Genomic DNA, 21,059 nt, shown 5'->3' on the forward strand with positions numbered 1-21,059 from the left:
TTGGCAACCCATATTGCTAGCCATGTGTTCTCAATGTTTCTGTGGTCAGAAAGGCCTCTCCCTGGCTGCCCCCACCAACTTCCTCCCCCACCTCCCCCCCACCTTAAATTAGTATCCTATGGTCAGCAGCTCCAGGCCTTAAGAAGAAGGAGGGAAGTGTGAAATTGGAAGAGTTCTTGTAAACACAACTGGTTTCTGTTCTGAATTTGGGGTGAGAACGCCTGTCTGTGGGTTTTGTTTTGTTTTTCCCCAAAGGGGATATTGTCTGTCTGGGGCATTTTATTAATTTTTTTATTTTTTTGCCATATCGCGAGTTTTCTTGTTCCTACAGGGTATTTTGTACTTGCTCAGAAGCTCTTGACTACTACGCCTCCTGATCCTGGAGACTAATGTACAGGCAGTCTCAGCTTACAACAGTTGGTTTAGTGACCTCTCAAAGTTACGATGGCACTGAAAAAAGGACCGTTGTTCACACTTACGACCGTTGCAGCATCTCCCAAGGCCATGGGATCAAAATTCAGACGCTTGGCAACTGACTCATATTTATGACGGTCGCAGCATCCCAGGGGTCCCGTGATCCCCTTTTGTGACCTTCTGACAAGCAAACTCAATGGGGGGGATGCCAGATTCACTTAACGACCAGGTTACTCACTTATCAACTGCAGGGATTCACTTAACAACTGAGCCACGAAAGGTCATCAAAAGGGGCAAGACTGACTTAACAAAGATCTCGCTTAACAACAGAAATCTCAGTCGTAAGTCGAGGACTACCTGCATCGTTGATACACACCAGTTGCCGCTCACACAAATTTTGATCACGTGACCACAGAGATGCTACAATGATCTTAAATGCAAGGATGGGAATAGAATAGGATAGGATAGGATTCTGAATAGAATAAAATAGGATTCAGAATAGGAATAGAACAGAATAGAATAGAATATATAGAATAGAATACAATAGAAGAAATATTGGAAGAAATAGAATAGAATAGAACAGAATAGAACAAAGTAGAACAGAATAGAATAAATATTGGAATGAAGGAGTAGAATAGAATATATAGTATAGTATAGTATAGTATAGTATAGTATAGTATAGTATAGTATAGTATAGTATAGTATAGTATAGTATAGAATAGAATAGAAGAATAGAATAGAATAGAATAGAATAGAATAGAAGAAAGACAAATATATAGAATAGAATAGAATAGAATAGAATAGAATAAAGAAAGACAAATATATAGAATAGAATAGAATAGAATAGAATAGAATAGAATAGAATAGAAAAAAGAAATACTAATAGAAGAACAGAAGAGAAATCTGAATAGAATATGATTCAGAATAGGATAGGATAGGATAATAGAATGAATATAGAATATAATAGGAATAGGAATAGAGTAGAATAGCAGAATTGGAAGGGACCTTGAAGGTTTTCTAGTCCAACCCCCTGCTCAAACAGGAGGAAGCCCCTATACCATCTCAGGCAAATGGCTGTCCAATCTCTTCTTAAAAACTTCCAGCATTGGATACTCACAAACTTCTGGTGGCAAGTTGTTCCACTGATGAATTGTCCCAATGTCAGGAAATTTCTTCTTAGTTCTCAGTTGCTTCTCTCCTGGAGTTGCTTCTCTCCTTCCATTTGTTGCTTCTTGTCCTGCCCTCAGGGGCTTTGGAGAATAGCTTGACTCCCTCTTCTTTGTGGCAAACCCTGAGATATTGGAAGACTGCTATCATGTCTCCCCGGTCCTTCTTTTCAGTGCCATTATAACTTTAGGCATTAACATACGGTTGTACATTAGGGAGTATCTGTAACAACGAAAATAAAAACGTTAAGAAAAATATAACGGGCACCCATGATTAAATAAATCTGGCTTCAGCTAACAGTGGCTTACTCATCTGTTTTGAGAAGACAAACCCAGGATCTTTGCATTTGGGAAATGGCAGAAGGAAATTGTTTGCATGTAGCTCCTGAGCCCATGTCCACCCTACACCTGTGTGTGAGTTGGCACGAAATCTGGCGTGCGTCTGTGTGCACAGGATGGTGCTTATAGCCTTTACCTGGGCGTGTCCCTGGCCTCACCTGTCTTATCACTCCCAGGCCTATGCTCTGGTTTAACCTCTTGCAGGCAAACCTCACTCAAGGACAGGAGTCTGCAAACTTGGCAACTTTTAAGACTTGTGGACTTCAACTCCCAGAATTGCCCAGCCAGCTATGCTGAAGTCCACGAATCTTAAAGTTGCCAAGTTTGGAGACCTCTGCCCTAGACCATTTCAATCAGAACAGAAATGGAAGGGATCTTGAATTGTATTTGCTCAAAATTGGAAAAATGAGAAAATTCTGATTGAGGAAGAGGTGATTAAGAAAATAATGGAATGTGCAGAAATGAGTAGATTAACATTAGCAATTAGAGAGCAAGAAGAAAAAGAATATTTTAAGATATGGGATTTATTTTACCAATGGTTAGATAGAAAAGTAGAAAAGTGAAGTATAATTTAACAGTCATGATATGTTATAATTATTATACTGTAGAATGACTTCTAATATGAATTGAAATTGGTAAGAACTGAGATTTGCTTCTAAAGGATAATATGGATTCGAAACTAGGATCAAATGATGGTGTAATAATAATATAATATGACATGGAAAGTTGATGAATGTAATATGAATGTAAATTTAAATTCGAGGAAAAAACTATACATATTGTGCACAAGAATTATGTATCAACCTACACACTGTACAATTGAAAGATGGTTTTATATTGTTTTATGTTTGTATATGTCTATGTTTGTTGTTAAAAATAAAAATAAAACTTTTTTATAAAAAAAAGAAAAGGAAATGGAAGGGACCTTGGAGGTCTTCTAGTCTGACCCCCTGCTCAAGCTGGAAACCCTAGACCATAGCTGTCTGAGGAATTCTGGGAGTTGAAATCCACAAGTCTTAAAGTTGCCAAGTTTGGGGACTCCTTCCACAGCTGAGCAGGGCTGTTGATTCCTTTCGAGCTAGAAAAAAAATGTCCTCATCCAATCTTGAGGGGAAAGTGTGGATTGAGAAACCTTCAAGTACCTGGGAATGGTTGGGTGTGTTTGTGTGTGTTTTGCGCAACTCTTAAAGCCAGTGTTTACCTGAGCAGACTTCATGGGGTGAACTTCAACTCCCAGACTTCCCCAGCTAGCTAAGCTGTGGAGGTGGAATTCTAACATTCCTCAATGTGACTGAAGGATTCTGGGAATGGAAGTCCAGCAGCTGGCCCAAAAATATGGCTCTGAGTCCTGAGTTCAGAAGATCTGCTAACAATCAGGGATCTTCAAACTTGACAGCTTTAAGACTTGTGGACTTCAACTCCCAGAATTCCTCCTCCTCCAGTCATGTGAGCTCAGGAATTCTGGGAATTGAAGTCCACAAGTCTTAAACTTGCCAAGTTTGAAGACCCTTGAAGAGGCTTGTTTTCTGTATATTGTTATGGGTCTTCAAACTTGGCAAGTTTAAGACTTGTGGACTTCAACTCCCAGAATTCCTGAGTTAATATGACTGGAGGAGGAGGAATTCTGGGAGTTGAAGTCCACAAGTCTTAAAGCTGTCAAGTTTGAAGACCTTTGTTATAGATGATGGATAGATGATAGATGATAGATAGGTAAATAGGTAGGTAGGTACAGAAAGAGAGAGAAATGATAGGCGATAGATGATAGATAGATTGGTAAATAGTAGGTAGGTACAGGAAGAGAGAGAGAGATGATAGATAGGTGATAGATCAGGGGTCTTCAACCTTGACAACTTTAAGACTTCAACTCCCAGAATTCCTCCTCCAGTCATGTTAGTTCAGGAATTCTGGGAGTTGAAAAGTCCACACGTTTTAAACGGGGGGGTTGGACTAGATGACCTACTAGGTCCCTTCCAACTCAGTTATTCTGTTATGCTCTGCTACACCACACATTACAGGATGCCCAAATTCTGTGAAAGCTTCTTAGGATGATCTCATTCCCACGCAATAAAGTAAGATTGAATCAGAAAGGAGTCTACAGGTAGTCCTCGACTTATGACCACAACTGAGACCCAAATTGAGGTTGCTAAGTGAGCCATTTGTGAAGTGGGGTTTGCCCCGTTTTACGACCTTTCTGGCCACCGCTGTTAAATGAATTGCTGCAGCTGATCAGTTAGTCACACGGTCGTTAAGTGAATCGGGCGAATTCCACATTGGTTTTGCTGGTCAGAAGGTTGCGAAAGGGGATGATGGGACCCGGAGGGCACTGCAGCCATCAGAAATACAAGTCAGTTGTCCAGGAGCCAAATTTTGATCATATGACCCAGGGAGAGGCTACAAACGGTCGTAAGTGTGAAGAACGGTCCCAAGTTCCTCTTTCCAGGGCCCTGGTGACTTTTCCACAGTGACTAAACAACGTGTTGTATGATGAACCTCCAGTGCTGCCTTTGTAAACCAAGGTGTGAGTGTGTGTGTCTCTGTGTCTCAGCATGTGTGTGTCTGTCTGTGTGTCTCTGTCTTCATGTGTCTGTGTGTGTGTGTCTCTGCGTGTGTGTATCTGTGTCTCTGTATCTCTGCATGCGTGTCTGTCTGCATGTCTCTGCGTGTGTGTGTCTGTCTGTGTGTGTCTGTGTGTCTCTGCATGTGTCTGTGTGTCTGTGTGTGTGTCAGTGTGTCTCTGCGTGTGTGAGTCTGTCTGCCTGTGTTTCTCTGTGTGTGTCTTCATCTCTCTCTCTCTCTCTCTCTCTCTGTGCCTCTGTGTCTGTCTGTGTATGAGATGTGAAACCGGCCAATAAACCTGTCTTAGCAAACCACGACGCCGCAACCAAACCAGGGCTTGTGCGCTTTGGGTGTGAAAGTTGCGCGCCTTCCTTACTTCCTTCCCTTCGCGCAAAACTTTCCCAGCGCGCAGCTGAGCCAGCCCAGCCCGAAGGGTTAAAGCCGCGCGGTGGATGGAGCGAGCTGAGCGTCCACCCTGCATGGGAGGCGGCGGCGGCGGCGGCGGCGGCGGAGAGGAAGGAAGCGGAGGCGGGAGGAGGAGGAAGAAGGACGAGGCAGCCTCGGGCAGGCGGGAAGGCTCCCGGCGCTCCGCCGTGCTTGGAAGAAAAGTGCCCGCTTGGGGAAGAAAAGCGCTCGGGGCAGCCGGAGGAACCGCAAGCCAGGCGGGCCAAGGTAAGGCGGGCTGGGCTGGGCTCCCCTCGACGGCTTCTCCCGCCGTTGGAGCCCTTCGCTGCCCGCAACGCGGAGGGGAAGCCGCCGGTGGGCTGGGCGGCTTTGCAGCCGGAGAGGCTCGGAAGCTGGAAGCCCCCGGCCGCTCCGGAGAGAGTTGCAGGCAAGGCGTTTTGTCGCGTCTCTTAGCATTGACAGAGTTTCCGGATTAAACAGAATAACCGAGTTGTAAAGGGACCTTGGGAGGTCGTCTAGCCCGACCCGGTCCTGAGCCCATTTTTTTTTACATCTAATTCTCTTATCTTTCCTTGATAGCTTTAGTGCAGGTCCCCCTTCCCCCTCGAGCATGCACAGAGTGCTTTCCCCCCTGACTTTGAGTGCAGGCAATCCTCGACTTATAACGGTTCATTTAGTGGCTGTTCGAAGTTCCAAAGGACGCTGAAAAAATGTGGCTTAGGACACATTTTAGTACAACTTTCCTATCGGGGCCTTTGGAAGTAGTGACTAGTACTATATCTCCTGATCCTGGAGACTAAAGTACAGGTAGTCCTTGACTTACAACAGCTCATTTAGCGACCGTTACAAGGGCCGTGAAAAAGGGGATTTAGGACAGTTTTTCAGAGTTAACTTACAACTATTTCAGCATCCCACGATTGCGTGGATCAAAATACAGATGCTTGGCAGCTGACTCATACTTATGATGGTTGCTGTGTCCCGGGGTCACCTGATCCCCTTTTGCAACCTTCAGACAAGCAAAGCCTGATTTACTTAACAACGGGGTGACTAACTTATCGACTGCAGTGATTCACTGAACAACCGTGGAAACGCAGTAAAATGGGGATAATACTCCCTTAGCAAAGGTCTCGCTTAACGACAGACAAATTTGGGCTCAGTTGTGGTTGTAAGTCAAGGACCACCTGTCGTTGTGGAGGAGAAAGTGGCATTGGAGGATTAGACCAAAGATGGGGTGTGTGGGGGTTTTTTTCGGTGAGAACTTCCTGGATCTGACATTGTTCCAGTGTTTGTATTTTTTTTCTGTAATTTGTTGGTTTTTCTTTTCCTGGTAACGTTTTATCCCAAATTTGAGATTATAGGAAGCCCGTGGAGGTTTGAGAATGGAAACGAGTTTGCAAACAGTTGGTTTCTTCGGCAGAAATTCAACCACATTATGGTTGAATTTTATGGGGTCAGGTTTGTGTTACGGGGGAAATTTAGAGAGTTAAACCACAGGGCCCATTGTGCACAGCCGATGTAAGAATAGAATAGAATTCTTTATTAGCCAAGTGTGTTTGGACACACAACAGATAAAAGATAATCATAGTTGGAAGGGACCTTGTAGGTCATCTAGTCCAACCCCCGGCTGAAGCAGGAGACCCTACACCATTTCTGACAGAGAGCAGTCAGACTCTTCTTGAAAGCTCCCAGTGATGAAGCTCCCACAACTCCCAAAGGCAACTTCTGTTCCATGGGTTGATTATTCTCACTGTCAGAAAATTTCTACTTATTTCCAGGTTGAATCTCTCCTTGTTCAGTTTCCATCCATTATTCCTTCTCTGGCCTTTGGGTGCCTTGGAGAATAGCTTAATCCCCTCCTCCTCTCTGTGGCAGCCCCTCAAATATTGGAAGACTGCTCTCCTGTCTCCCCTGGTCCTTCTCTTCCCTAGACTAGCCATGGCCAGTTCCTGCGAGTTCATCATATATTTTAGTTTCCAGTCCCTTAATCATCTTTGTAGCTCTTCTCTGTACGAGAATCTGTCTTGGTGCAAATGCTCTCAGTGTACATAAAAAGAAAAGATCCATTCGTCAAGAATAAAGAATCATAAAGTGCAACACTTCATAAAGTCAAAGGGTACGATAAGCAATCAAATCATACTAGGAAACAGTAAAAATCATAAGGATACAAGCAACAAAGTTACAGTCATACAGTCACAAGTGGGAGGGGATGGGTGATAAGGAGTGATGAGAAGATTAATAGTAATAGTAGTGTACACTTTGTAAATAGTTGAACAGTGTTGAGGGAATTATTTGTTTAGCAGAGGGATGGCGTTCGGGGGGAACGTTGTGGCGTTGTGAGGGGGTCTGTAGATATTTTCACAGCCCTCTTTTTGACTCTTGCAGTAAAAAAGAAAAAAGAAATAGATTCATCAAGAGTCATAAGGTACAACACTTAATGATAGTCATAGGTTACTAAATAAGCAATCAAACCATACTAGGAAACTAAATAAAATAATATAAATCATAAAGATACAAGCAACAAGATTATAGTCATAAATAGAAAAAGAGCTAGGTAATAGGAAGGATGAGAAGAAGAATAGTAATGCAGACTTAGTAAATATTTGAGCAGTGCTGAGGGAATTATTTGTTTCGCAGAGTGATGGTGTTCGGGGGAAAACTGCCCTTGTGTCTAGTTGTTGTGGTGTGCAGGGCTCTACAGCGTCGTTTTGAGGGAAGGAGTTGAAACAGTTTCTGTCCAGGATGTGAGGGGTCTGGAGATATTTTCACAGCCCTCTTTTTGACTCGTGCAGCATACAGGTTGTCTGGGTTTACTGGCACTGAGGGTGAAGGTTGGAGAAGGAGCTGGGAGAGGCAGCGCTGGAAGCGTGAACCTGTGAAAGGCTGGATTCACACAATCCAGTTAATCAGGTTGGGTCAAGAGCAAGGGGCTGCACGGGTTTTACAGACTTAAGCCGAGAGAAAGTATCAGTGTTGGGATTTAATACGGGTCTTGTTTGACCTACGACCACGATTGGACTTCAAACTTCTGTTGCTAAATGAGATGGCCCGTTTTATTACCTTTCTTTCCCCGGTTGTTAAGGGAATCCCTGCAGTTGTTAAATGAGTCACATGGTCGTTAAGTGAATCTGGCTTCCCCATTGACTTGGCTGGTCAGGAGGTCACAAAAGGGGAATCGCTGAGCCCCGGGACTCTGCGACCGTCATAAATAGGAGTCAGTTGGCAAGGGTCTGGATTTTGATCAGGTGACCCTGGCGAGGCTGCAAGTGTGAAATTGGTCATACGCCCCTTTTTTTCAGTGCTGTTGGTCACTAAATGAACTGTAGCAAGTGGAGGACTACCGGTACTCACAGAGTTCAATGAATTGCACAAATTCCAACCATCGGTTAAAAAAGCAAGCAAGCCAAGGGTGTTGGGTGAACAGGTTGCGATGGTGCTGACTTTTATAGGCTTGGATCCTGCGGTTTCACCTGGCCCACTATGGGATCTGCCCGTCCCTTGGCCTTTTGGAAGTGCCCACGTCAGTCAGAAGTTAAGCTCTCAGCCGTGCAGATCAGAGTCTACTCCAGGATGGCCCCCAAACCTCCATCTCTCTCTCGTACGTGCACTTTCTCTTTCTCTCTCTCTCTCCCTCTCCCTCCTCTCCCTCTCTCCCTCTTTCTCTCTCTCCCGTTCTCTCTCTCCCCCCTTTCTCTCTCCTCTTCCTATCTCTCTCCCCCTTTCTCTGTCTCCCTCTCTCCTCCTCTCTTTCTCTCCTTGTTTCTCTCTCTCTCTCTCTCCTCTCCCTATTCCCCCTCTCTCTTTCCCTCCACTCCTGCTTCCTCTCTCTCTCCTCTCTTTCTCTCCTTGTCCCTTCTCTCTCTCACGGTCTCCTCCCTTTCTCCCTTTCTCCCTCTTTCCCTCCTCTCCTGCTTTCTCTCTCTCTCCCTCTCCTCCTCCCTCTCTCCTGATCTTCATTCTTTTTCAGGCTTTTGTAAATTTTAATTGTTAATTGTTTTGATGTGAATTTTCTATAAATTTTATTTATAGGCTTTGATTTGAATTTTATTTTTTTTATTTTGAAAGCCATAGAGGTCAATTGGAGGTTTATCTTTGTCCTCAAGGTCAGGTGAGTGCAAATGGGCGTGGAAGGACCCATTTATCCGAGGATATAGATTTATCTGAGGACACAGACAAACCTCCAAGTGGCCTCAATGTCTCTCTAAAAAGGATGCAAATGACCAGCTGTCTGCAAGGAATATAAATCCTTCCATACCCCACCATCCAGTCCGAGCTGAAGAAGCTTCTTGGATGAGGAGCGAAACGTCTTCAAAGAGAAACATGAAAGTCCAGTTGTCTCTTCAAGAATCTCCATAGACAGAAGAAAATATTCTTTATTGGCCAAGAGTGATCAGACACACCAGGAATTTGTCTCTGGTGCAGACGCTCACAATGTACATACAAACAGCAAGTAATAGGTCATATTCATAGTCACAATCATTAATTATAAGTTACAAACAACAATCATAAGAAACTGATAGGAGAAGATCGTAGGGAAAAATGAGAAGATGAGAATTGAGACAGTCCGATGGGAATTAGTTCTTCAACAGAATGATAGCACAGGGGAAAAACTAGGTATCTGGTTATTTTGGCATGCAATGCCCTATAGCATTATCTTGAGGGGAGGAGTTGAAACAGTTTACACCCAGGATGAGAGGGGTCTGTAGATATTTTCTCAGCCCCCTTTCTGGCTAGTGCAGTATTCAGGTCCTCCATGGAAGGCAGGCTGGGTGCAATTGCTTCTTTCTGCAGTCCTGACTATCCGTCAAAGTCTGTCCCTCTCCCTGTTTGGTTGCTGTGCCAAACCAGAAGGTTACAGAGGAGCAAATGAGAGAGTCAATCATTCCTCTGTAGAAAACTGGGGGGCTTCAGCCTTGCATAGGCTTAAAAGGTTCAAGGGAAGCAGCCGAGGCACCCCAAATAACCAAGGGCGAAGTTGAATCACCCAGGAAGCTGTTCCCACTTATCTCTTGGCTCTGTCCTCCCCAATTCCACTTTGCCTTCCCTCCCTCCCACTTGGAAGTCGAGAAATTTCCATTCTTGCTGAAGTAAGACTTTTGCTGCATTCTTCTTTTCTGACATCTACGTGTGATTATTTTTTTTTAATTTTCACTTTTTTTTTTTTGTATTAAATGCGTTGCAACATAGCTTGGCTATGTAAGGCTCCCGGGAAGGAGTGAACTGGTTTGGTTGCAACAGCAAAGTGTAATCGAAACCCTCGCTTTGCGGGGAGGGGGGAGGATGGATTGGGCGCTGGGTGCAGTTGGAGGGGTACCAGATTTAGAGAGTGTCCCCCCACCTCCAAAAAAAGAGGGGATCATATCACCTTGGGACACTGCAACCGTCATAAATAGGAGCCGGTCGCCAAGCGCCTGGATTTTAATCACGCGACCATATGGGGATGCTGCAAAGGTCATAACTCTGAAAAATGGTTCTAAGTCCCTTTTTTTTTCTGTGCCGTGGTGGTAACTTTGAACGGTCACTAAATAAGCTGTTGTAAATCGAGGACTGCCTGCATATAAATAAAAAATTAAAAGTTGAAGAGGGCATGAGATTAATGGGCCTGGGGATGCTATGATTCCTGCATGGTCAATTCTTATGAAGACGTGGCAAGATGCTTGTTCTGCCAGCCAGAGTCCCACATTCAGACTTCAATTAAGTTGGCAAAGATGCTTTGGGGGGGATTTTTGGCACAACCTGGCTTAGTTCTAGAATTTAGATTTAGAATAGAATAGAGCTGGAAGGGACCTTGGAGGTCTTCTAGTCCAGCCCCCTGCTCAAACAGGAGAACCTATATACCATTCCAGACCAATGGCTGTCTTCTTAAAAACCTCCAGTGATGAAGCACCCACAACTTCTGGTGGCAAGCAGTTCCACTGGTTAATTGTCCTCACTGCTGGGAAGTTTATCTTTAGTTCCAGGTTGCTTCTCTCCTTGGTTTGTTTATTTCTCGCCCTGCTTTCAAAGTGCTTTGGAAAATAAGTTGACCCTCCCCTCTTCTTTGTGGCAGCCCCTCAAGTGCTGGAACACTGCTATCATGTCACCTAATGCAACCTCTTTGGTGTGAGGTTGGTGTGAATGGGTGCACACTTGCTCCTGATAGATAGAGCATGATGGTCAGGAAGGAAGGCTTGCACCTTTCCTGGAGCTGAAATCTTAATAATTCGGAGCCTAACTGGGGGGAAGGGAGAAGGTCGGAGTGGTTCTCAAAATCATATATTGAATCAAATTTTCCGCCCATGACCATTCTCTCTTAAAGGAATCCTCCCCCAAAGTACATCCACTGAAATACCCTTGTATGGTTTCATTAGTTCTGTTTCAGGGTCTAAATGTTTGTATTTGGGTGATGTGATCCATGCATCAGACTAAACATGAGCAATGGTTTACAGTGCCTCGGTTTCACAACATTTAGATACAGATACAGATTAACAGAGTTGGAAGGGGCTTTGTAGGTCATCTAGTCCAGGGGTCCCCAACCACCGGTCCCCGGACCGGTACCGGTCCGTGGAACAATTTCTACCGGGCCGCCGGTTTGCTGGGCGCGGCCATCTTGTTTTGATGAGAAAGTGCTTCCGGTGAGCTTTTCCGGGTAGAAAGCGGCATTTGGGTCCTGAAGGAATCCTCGCGCCTTAGTTTCATCCTCGCGCCTTAGTTTCAATCCTAAGGCGTGAGGATTCTTTCAGCACGCATGGCAAGGCGAGCCGAGCGACCGTCCCGAAGCCGTCCCGAAGCCCATCGACACAGGTACAAAGGAGGAGTTGAAGGTGGCGGGGAGAAGCGGGGGACGGCTGGCTGGCCGGTCGCTCGGCTCGCCTTGCCATGCATGCTGATGCCGGTACCGGGCCGCGGACGATTTTGTGATGCCGGTACCAGGCCGCGGATGATTTTGTGATGCCGGTACCAGGCGCGATGATTTTGTGATGCGGTACCAGGCGCGGATGATTTTATGATGCCGGTACCAGGCCGCGGATGATTTTGTGATGCCGGTACCAGGCCGCGGATGATTTTGTGATGCCGGTACCAGGCCGGGATGATTTTGTGATGCCGGTACCGGGCCGCGGCACAAAAAAGGTTGGGGGCCACTGAAACCCCCCACCCAAGCAGGAGACCCTACACCATTTCTGACAGATGGTGGCCCAGTTTCTTCCTGAAAGCCTCCAGGGATGAAGCTCCCACAACTTCTGAATAACAGAATAATAACAGAATAACAGAACTGGAAGGTACCTTGGAGGTCATCTAGTCCAACCCCCCCATACACACACACACACACACAAGCAGGAGACCCTACACCATTTCTGACAGATGGTGGCCCAGTTTCTTTCTGAAAGCCTCCAGGAATGAAGCTCCCACAACTTCTGAGGGCAACTTCTGTTCCATGGGTTGATGTTCTCACTGTCAGGAAATTCTTCCTTATTTCCAGGTTGAATCTCTCCTTGTTCAGTTTCCATCCATTATTATTCCTTGTCTGGCCTTTGGGTGCCTTGGAAAATAGTTTGACCCCCTTCCTCCTCTCTGGGGCAGCCCCTCAAATATTGGAAGTCTTCTCTGGTCCTTCTCTTCACTAGACTAGCCAGGCCTGGTTCCTGCAACCTTTCGCGATAAACCACGATTTAGAAACCAGTGTGGCTCTCACCACAAAAGCCGGCAGCCACATTTGGGTATAAAACGTCTTTCCTCCCAAATCATGAGTTTGCCTTGGGGTAATTTGGATGCTTGACTCGTGTTTTGCTGCTGCTCTCTCCACACCCTTTTTGGCTGCTTTGTGCTTAAACTCTAAAATCTGTTTATGGACTTGTCAGGAGAAAGGCTCCGGGATTGCTTAAGCCGAAGGATTCCTGGCCGGAGAATCAGTTCACTCGCACCCAGATTACAGACACCCAGGATATTCAGATGTTCCCCCTTCGTCAACAGCTGGCCATCTGCAATTCCCCCAGACTGTCCCAAAGATGCTTTTTCAAAGAGAACTGGACTTTGTTTGGTTTCGTTTTTTTTCCCCCTTGAAAACATTTTTGCTTCTTCTCTGAGAAGCTTCTTCATTTCAGTGACCTGAAGAAGCTCCTTGGGCGAGAAGCGAAACTTTTTCTAAGGGGAACCAAAAACCAAGGAAGTCCAGTTGCCTTTTGAAAAGCACCCTTGGGACAACCATCAATCAATCAGAATAGAGCTGGAAGGGACCTTGGAGGTCTTCTAGTCCAACCCCATGCTCAAGAAGGAGACTAGACCAGGGGTGTCAAACACAATTTCACTGAGGGCTGCATCAGGGTGGTGTTTGACTTTGGGGGGCTGGGGGGCTGTGGCCAGCTCAACGTCATTCATGTTGGGGGCACCTGTGGCGTCCCAAGCTCCATTTTTGGCTGTGACGGCCACCTGCAACCCTCTGCCTGTGGTGGCCCAAAGCACTCTGCCTCCGAAAATGGGTTCCTGAACTCCATTTCTGGCTGTGACAGCCTCCTGCAAACCTCTGCCAGCGAAAGCGAAGCTCCATTTTCGCTGGCAGATGCACCACAGGTCAGTCCTTCACTGTTTCCAAGGTGGCTCCATGGGCCAAATCTAAGCATCCAGTGGGCCAGATCTGGCCCCTGGGCCTTGAGTTTGACACCCCTGCTCTAGACCATTTCAGACAGGTGGCTGTCCAGTGTTTTCTTTAAAACCTCCAGTGATGAAGCTCCCACAATTTCTGGTGGCAAGCAGTTCCACTGGTTAATTGTCCTCACTGCTGGGAAGTTTATCTTTAGCTCCAGGTTGCTTCTCTCCTTGGTGAGTTTCCATCCATTGTTACTTGTCTTGACTTCGGGTGCTTTGGAAAATAATTTGACCCTTTGTTGGCAACCCCTGAGATACTGGACTACTGCTATCATGTCACCCCTGGTCCTTCTTTTCTCTAGACTGTCCATACCCAGTTCCTGCAACCGTAGAATAACAGGGTTATTCTAAACATAGAACAACAGGGTTGGAAGGCACCTCAGAGGTCGTCTAGTCCAACCCTCTGCTTGAGCAGAAGACTGTAGACCATTTCAGATAAATGATTGTCCAGTCTCTTCATAAAAGCCTCTAGTGATGGAGCACCCACAACTTCAGGGGGGGGGGCAGGCAAGCCATTCCATTGGTTAATTGTCCTCACTGGTAGGAAGTTTCTTCTTATTTTCCAAAGGCCCTGAAGGCCAGAGAAGGAATAATGGATGGAAACTGAACAAAGAGAGATTCAACCTGGAAATAAGGAGGAATTTTCTGAACAATCAACTGATGGAAGAGAAGTTGCCTTCAGAAGTTGTGGGAGCTTCATCCCTGGAAGCTTTCAAGAAAAGATTGGACTGCCATCTGTCAGAAATGGTGCAGGGTCTCCTGCTTGGATGGGGGGTTGGACTAGATGACCTATAAGGTCCCTTTCAACTCTGTTAATCTGTTTCTGTATAACTTAGAAATAAGGAGAAACTTTTCTGACAGTGAGAACAATCAACCCATGATTGACGTTGCCTTCAGAAGTTGTGGGAGCTTCATCCCTGGAAGCTTTCAAGAAGAGACTGTCCTCTGTCAGAAATGGTGTAGGGTCTCTGGCTTGGGTGGGGGTTGGACTAGATGACCTCCAAGGTCCCTTCCAACTCTGTTAATGTGAACCTGAATTCTAGGTGGTTGTTATAATTCCAACCCTGAGCTGGACTGAGAGTAAAGGAGATTTTGCCAGAGTAGCAAATGCCATGTGGGATCCAAAAGGCCAAGAAAGGATTGTTTGACCTTTGAGCATATACAGAATTAACTTTCCCTGGCTGCCAGCTCATCTTTTGCAGCCTTGCTTTTATTTCAACTGCTTGCCATAGTCTTTATTTTGTTTGTTCAAAACTTTCTGGGTGGAGTTGCAAAGGCTCCTCACAACCCTTTTAGTGTAAGGGAGAGGCTGCCTGGGTTGTGCAGGGAAAGGCTGAGAGAGGCCACATACCACACAATACGAGAGGCCAAGCTGTTTTCTGCTTGCAAAAAAGCCTGGTCTTTCTTTCAGGCCACTGTTTAGTTCCAAGGTGGTTGGTTTCTTTTATAGCATACAACTGCAATTGAGCCACACATTTATGTTGTTAAGGGAGAAATTTGGGAAGCCAGTTTTGCCCCATTTTTTCTCGCCACGTTTGTTAAGTGAATCACGGCCGCTCTTAAATGAGTGACATGGTTGTTAAGTGAATCTGGCTTCCCCGTTGTTGTGGTTAGCCGGCAGCAGGTGCGGATGGTGGAGGAGAGCGAGGACTCAGATGAAGGGCCAGGACCATTAGGTAGTGGACTGATGCCTTCCGAGATTATGGGGGCTAGCAGCAGCAATGAGGAGGTTCCTGAGGAGCCTGTGTCAAGTGCGTGTGCGTGCAGAGCTGCTTGTAGGAAAGATCAGCTACAGTAGCACAGGCGACTCGAGAGTAAGGCTGCAAGGTAATGGCGCCTCCTTCAAGAAGATAAAAGCCTACTGTGAAGAAGCGTTCTTTGCAGAAGGCAAAGACGTTCTGAAACTCAGCCTCGTGGACATTATAGTTAGTATTTGAAATTTCTTGTAACTATTTTCTTATCTGTGGGTTTTTGGCAGCCTTGAACAACAACTTGGCAAGGCTCTTTTTTGTCAGAGTTAATTAGTTGGAAGCAACCTTTTATCTGTGAAGAAACAGAATTTGTAGATGAAACCTTAAAAGGTGGGGGCTGCTACCTTTGTACCAATCTGGCTCTCTTGGAACCAGATTGGGTCAGAACACCCATTGACTTTGCTCGTCCAAAGGTTGCAAAAGGGGATCCCGTGACTCCAGGGGGACAAGGCCACCATCATAAGTGTGAGTCAGTTGTCAAGCGGCCAAATGTAAATCACGTGACTTTCGGGATGTTGCAACAGTGTCAAAGTGTCAAAATGGTCATAAGTCACTTTTTTTCAGTGCCTTTGTAACTTCAAACAGTCACTAAGTAGACTGTTGTAAGTTGAGAACTACCTGTATTGTAAGCCACCCAAAGTGATAGGGGATATTTTTTTAAAATATAATAGCGGCATATGGTTAAAAATCAGAAAGGGGGATAAATAATGGAAGATAATAACCCAATAAAAATGGGTGAATTATTATTAGAATTATGTAAGTCTGTTAAACACCACAAATATGATGAATAGTATTTTATTTGCATTTAAAAGAGGGATATTCAGAATATGGTGATTGACACAAAAATAAGATATTGAAATGGTGAATAGGAATAGAATAGAATAGAATAGAATAGAATAGAATAGAATAGAATAGAATAGAATAGAATAGATATTGGAATGAAGGAATGGAATGGAATGGAATAGAATAGAATAGAATAGAATAGAATAGAATAGAATAGAATAGAATAGAATAGAATAGAATAGAATAGGAGTTCTTTATTGGCCAAGTGTGATTGGACACATGAGGAATTTGTCTTGGTGTAAATACTCTCAGTATACATAAAAGAAAAGATACATTCATCAAGAGTCAAGAATAATCAGGTACAACACTTAATGATAGTCACAGAGTACAATCAGCAATCAAATATACTAGGAAACAGTCAATATAAATCATAAAGATACATGCGACAAAGTTACAGTCATATAGTCACAAGTGTGAGGGGATGGGTGATAAGGAGTGATTAATAGTAATAATAGTGCAGACTTTTTAAATAGTTGGATAGTGTTGAGGGAATTATTTGTAATAATTTGTAATAATCAAAAAATGAAAGATTTTACAATTTAACAAAATATGTGTATTAATATTAAGATTGTCCACTGTATTAAATATGAAGAATATTGTCATATTTGTTTTAAAATATAAGACACTTTGGTCCCACACTGTTCACACAATGATATGGTTGTAAAAAGCAAGAAAAAAAATAAAAAATAACATTAAAAAAAGGAGTTACCCTGTGGTAAGAGGAGTGGTCCGTGAAACGGTATGTAAGTCTTAAGTGCTTCTGCTATTACATGCAGACTGCAATGGGCACCTGTTTGGTGGAAGACCAGAATAAAAATGCTTTTAAATAGATTTCCTCTTCCCAGGAAGTATGCAACTCCCACAGTCCATGCTGGCTAGAAATTCGGAGATTGATGGTGGGTGGAAAAAGTTTCTTTTGAATAAATAAGAGCAAATGCATGACTTAACCCCATAATGCCCCCAATTAAAATTCTAAACAAATGGGAGAAAGCAGGGCTTCCTGGGAATGCTACCCACATTCTGTACGGTGTTCAGGAAAATCTTTATTAGTATACTAGCTTGATACCCGTGCTTCGCTACAAAACTATGTGGTCGGGCTTAGTTTTTGGGGAGGAAAATAAGGGTGGGGGGACATTCTGCCTCTGCCTACCAGCATCCATCGGTATTCATCTGGCTAGTGTCCTGTCAGTGTAGGAGAGAGTTGAGGGCTGTTTGGAAACTGAAAGAGTATTTGCTGTGTGAGCAAGAAGGAGACAGCAAGGAGCCTCGGCATGGCTTAGCTCAACTGTTCTGTACTAAAGCTGGTTGCTGCTGTGAAACTAACACTGAAACTAAAACTCCTCTCCTCTGCTTGTGTTTTGCATTTGGGAGAGATTTCTTTTCAGGTGGGGAGGGGGAGTAGAACTCCTTAGCATCAGAGTGTGTTAATAATAATATAGGAAATACTCTAAATCAGGGGTGTCCAACCTTTCACCTTCCCTGGGCCACATTAGAAGATGAAAATTTGGTTTGGGCCGCACATAATTAAATTAAATAATTAAATTAAATTAAATTAAATTAAATTAAATTAAATTAAATTATTAAATTAAATTAAATTAAATTAAATTAAATTAAATTAAATTAAATTAAATTAAATTAAATTAAATTAATAAAATAATAAAATAAAATAAAATTATTATTTATTATTTATTAAAAATTATTTATTTTTTATTTTATAATTTTCCAGCCAAATTTTGCGGGGGAAGAAAGCTCGCCCGCCTCGCGCCTACCTCTCCTCCTGCAAATGCAGAAGCGGTGGCAGCAGTGGTGGTGGCAGAAGCAGCAGCGGCGGCGGCGGGGGCAGAAGCAGCAGCGGCGGCGGCGGGGGCAGAAGCAGCACCGGCGGCGGCAGGGGGGGCAGAAGCAGCAGCGGTGGCGGTGGCGGCGGCAACAGCAGGAGGTGGCGGGGCGGGACTTTTGGGCTGCGGCTGCCCGCCTTTTCTGTTGCTCGCCTCGCCCCGCCTCGCGCCTGCCTCTCCTCCTCGCTGGATCTTTCATGAAGGTTGGGGTGGGTGTTGGGCCGCATTACAAGGCGACCTGGGCCGCATGCGGCCCGTGGGCCGCGGGTTGGACAAGCCTGCTCTAAATACTCTGATGGTCATTTGGAAAAAATCCTTTCTTAGTGAGCACATAGAAACCAAGAGGAGCCTAAGTTTGTAGGCTTTATGGTTCTGGAGATTTTGTGATGATGCGTGAGTGGTCTTTTGTGTGTGTGTGTATACACACACACACATATATATATTATATATATATATATAAAGAGAGAGAGAAGAAGAAGAGGAGGAGGAGAAGGAGGAAGTTAATATTAATAATAATAATAATAATAATAATAATAATAATAATAATAATAATAATAATAATAAAAAACACTTTGGTGTTAAATATATAGTGTTAAATATTGACACTTTAGGTTAGTAGCCTTTATTTTGGCTGTTTGTTCACATTCACTTAGAAGATGCTTCTTGAGTAAGGAAAATTCCCTTAGTCTGCTAAAATGTTTGAGATTTATATATATATATAAAATCAGCTATACAGACTTACAATTTATTTAATGACTGTTCAAAGTTACAACGGCCCTGAAAAAAAGGGACTTACGACCCTTTTTCACGCTTATGACCGTTGCAGCATCCCTGCGGTCACGTGATTGACATTCAGATGCAACTGACTTAGATTTATGACGGTTGCAGCATCCTGGGGTCATGCGATCCCCTTTTGTGACCTTTGGACAAGCAAAGTCGATGGGGAAGCCGGATTCACTTAACGACTGGGTTACTGACTTATCAGTTGCGGTGGTTCACTTATCAACGGAGGGGCAAAGAAAATGGGGCAAAACTCACTGAAGAAATGTCTCCCTTAACAACAACAAAAATTTGGCCTCAGTTGTGGTCATAAGTTGAGGACTGTTTGTAGTCACTAAGTCTGATTTAAGTGCATTGCTCTGTGATTTCCTAAGTGTGTTTTGCAAATGTTGCTGAGACCTCTCTGGTTGGTGGAAATCAGAAAACCTGGGAATATCTCCTTCAGCAACAAGACTTTTATTCTATAAAGAGCCTCCACATGGTGCTCTGAATCATGACTTATGAATCTTTGTGAATCGAGGGACATGATAAGCTTCCCCTCGTAGAATCCTAGGGCTGGAAGGGACTTCAGAGGTCATCTACTCCAACCTCCTGTCCAAGATCTGGATATCATCCCAGTCAAGGGGTTCTCTAGTCTATTTTTTGGAAACCTCCAGTGGTGGAGCACCTACAACTCCAGGAGGCAAGCCGTTCCACTGATTAATTGTTCTCACTGTCAGGAAATTTCTCAAGCAATCGGAATAGAGCTGGGAGGGACCTTGGAGGTCTTCTAGTCCAACCCCCTGCTTTTGCAAGATCTTAGCACAAAACACAGGATTGGGTATTCATCTTGACCCACAGTGGCGCAGTGGTTAGAGTGCAGTACTGCAGGCTCCTTCTGCTGACTGCCAGCTGCCTGCAATTTGGCAGTTCGAATCTCACCAGGCTCAAGGTTGACTCGTCCTTCCGTCCATCCAAGGTCAGTAAAATGAGGACCCAGATTGTTGGGATCAATATGTTGACTATGTAAACAGAGGGGGCTGGAAAGCGGTATATAAGTCTAAGGGCTATTGCTATTGAAGTAGCTGGCCCAGGATTCTAATTTAAAGGCAATTTAATTTCTGTTAGAGGAATGAAATTGAAAAAGAATTGGGTCAATCAGAATAGAGCTGGAAGGGACCTTGGAGGTCATCCAGTCTAACCTCCTGCTTTGGCAGGAAAACTTATGCCATTTCCTAGACAAATGGCTGTCCATTCTCTTCTTTAAAAACCTCCAATGATGGAGCACCCACAATTTCTGGAGGCAAGCAGTTCCTCTGGTTAATTGTCCTCACTGTTAAGAAGTTTCTCCTTAATTCCAGGTTGCTTCTCTCCTTGATTGGTTTCCATCCATTGCTTCTTCTCTTGCCTTCAGGTGTTTTGGAAAATAAGTTGCCCCCTCCTCTTTGTAGCAGCCCCCCAAATACTGGAATAGGTTGGATCTCCAACCATGAAGAGTGACCCTGGTTTGCTGTGTGTGTGTTTGTCAAGCCCAAATTTTATTGGAGGAGGGGGAGTAGGAGGAGAGGGGTGTGTGTGTGTGTGTGTGTTTACTTGGCCCATTTTTTCCTTTTCCATCTGCCCAGTTGGGCATGGCTACTTTCCTCTGAGTGATGTTGTGAAAACTTTTCCAAAGTTCCCATGGAAACATTTCCTCTGAAAAAGATTTCATACGACATCCTTTTTCTCCGCCCCTCCCTCAGGTCACCCACCCCAATCATGCATTGACTAATTTAGAAGTATGATACTGCCATACAAATTGCTTACCTTGGGCTTTGCAGATTGTTTCCTAGCTCCATGTTTCGATATAGTTCTCACCATGCAGCACCCTGGCTTAGCTAGCTTTGCCCATTGGCTAAACCATGGTGAAATCTCAGGTTATTAAATAAACCACAACCAGCAGCGATGACAGAACAGTCTGTAAACCATGGTTTGCAAACTGCAATGCTTGCTTTTGTGCATGCCAAGCCAAAATCAAACAAATGGTATTATGGGCTAGCAGTTTTTGTGAACGGTACCTTCACAAATAGTACAGGTAGTAAGTTCAGTGTTTCTCAACCCCAGCAACATTAAGATGCATGGACTTCAGCTCTGGGAGTCCACATGTTTTAAAATTTCCCTTGCTTTCTTGACAAAATCAAAATTTTGTTTTGAGAAATGCTCCTGGGCTGATTTTAATGTGGCCTATCAAATTTCACCATTAGCTAATTCCTGCACTCTGCAAATACTTTTTTTCAGTTATATTTTCACAAAGCACATTAGCATTTTGTATATCTAAAAAAGATCACTGAGCATTGTGCCATAACAATTGCAAAGCCTTTTAAGGGGGT

At 44.2% G+C, this 21,059-nt stretch overlaps 1 protein-coding gene and 1 long non-coding RNA gene across 4 annotated transcripts in view; one reads left to right on the forward strand and one right to left on the reverse strand.

The window, feature by feature from the left end:
- LOC148129478 (uncharacterized) overlaps positions 1-21,059 on the reverse strand; it is a 133,469-nt gene that overhangs the window by 52,017 nt on the left and 60,393 nt on the right. The gene's annotated exons all lie outside the window — the stretch shown is intronic.
- Positions 1-21,059, forward strand: part of ARHGEF2 (Rho/Rac guanine nucleotide exchange factor 2) — a 170,732-nt gene that overhangs the window by 3,139 nt on the left and 146,534 nt on the right. The window contains exon 1 of one of the 3 annotated variants that reach the window (XM_026686470.2): positions 5,005-5,147. The exons of the other annotated variants lie outside the window; for them this stretch is intronic. The gene's annotated coding sequence lies outside the window, so the exon portion shown is untranslated. Of the gene's footprint in view, positions 1-5,004; positions 5,148-21,059 lie in introns of those variants that run through there. 3 annotated transcript variants of the gene reach the window in all.

This window comes from Notechis scutatus, chromosome 14 (genome assembly GCF_049901735.1).
Source record: "Notechis scutatus isolate UNSWTSFEM ecotype Mainland chromosome 14, rNotScu1.2, whole genome shotgun sequence".
Lineage (NCBI taxonomy): Eukaryota > Metazoa > Chordata > Lepidosauria > Squamata > Elapidae > Notechis > Notechis scutatus.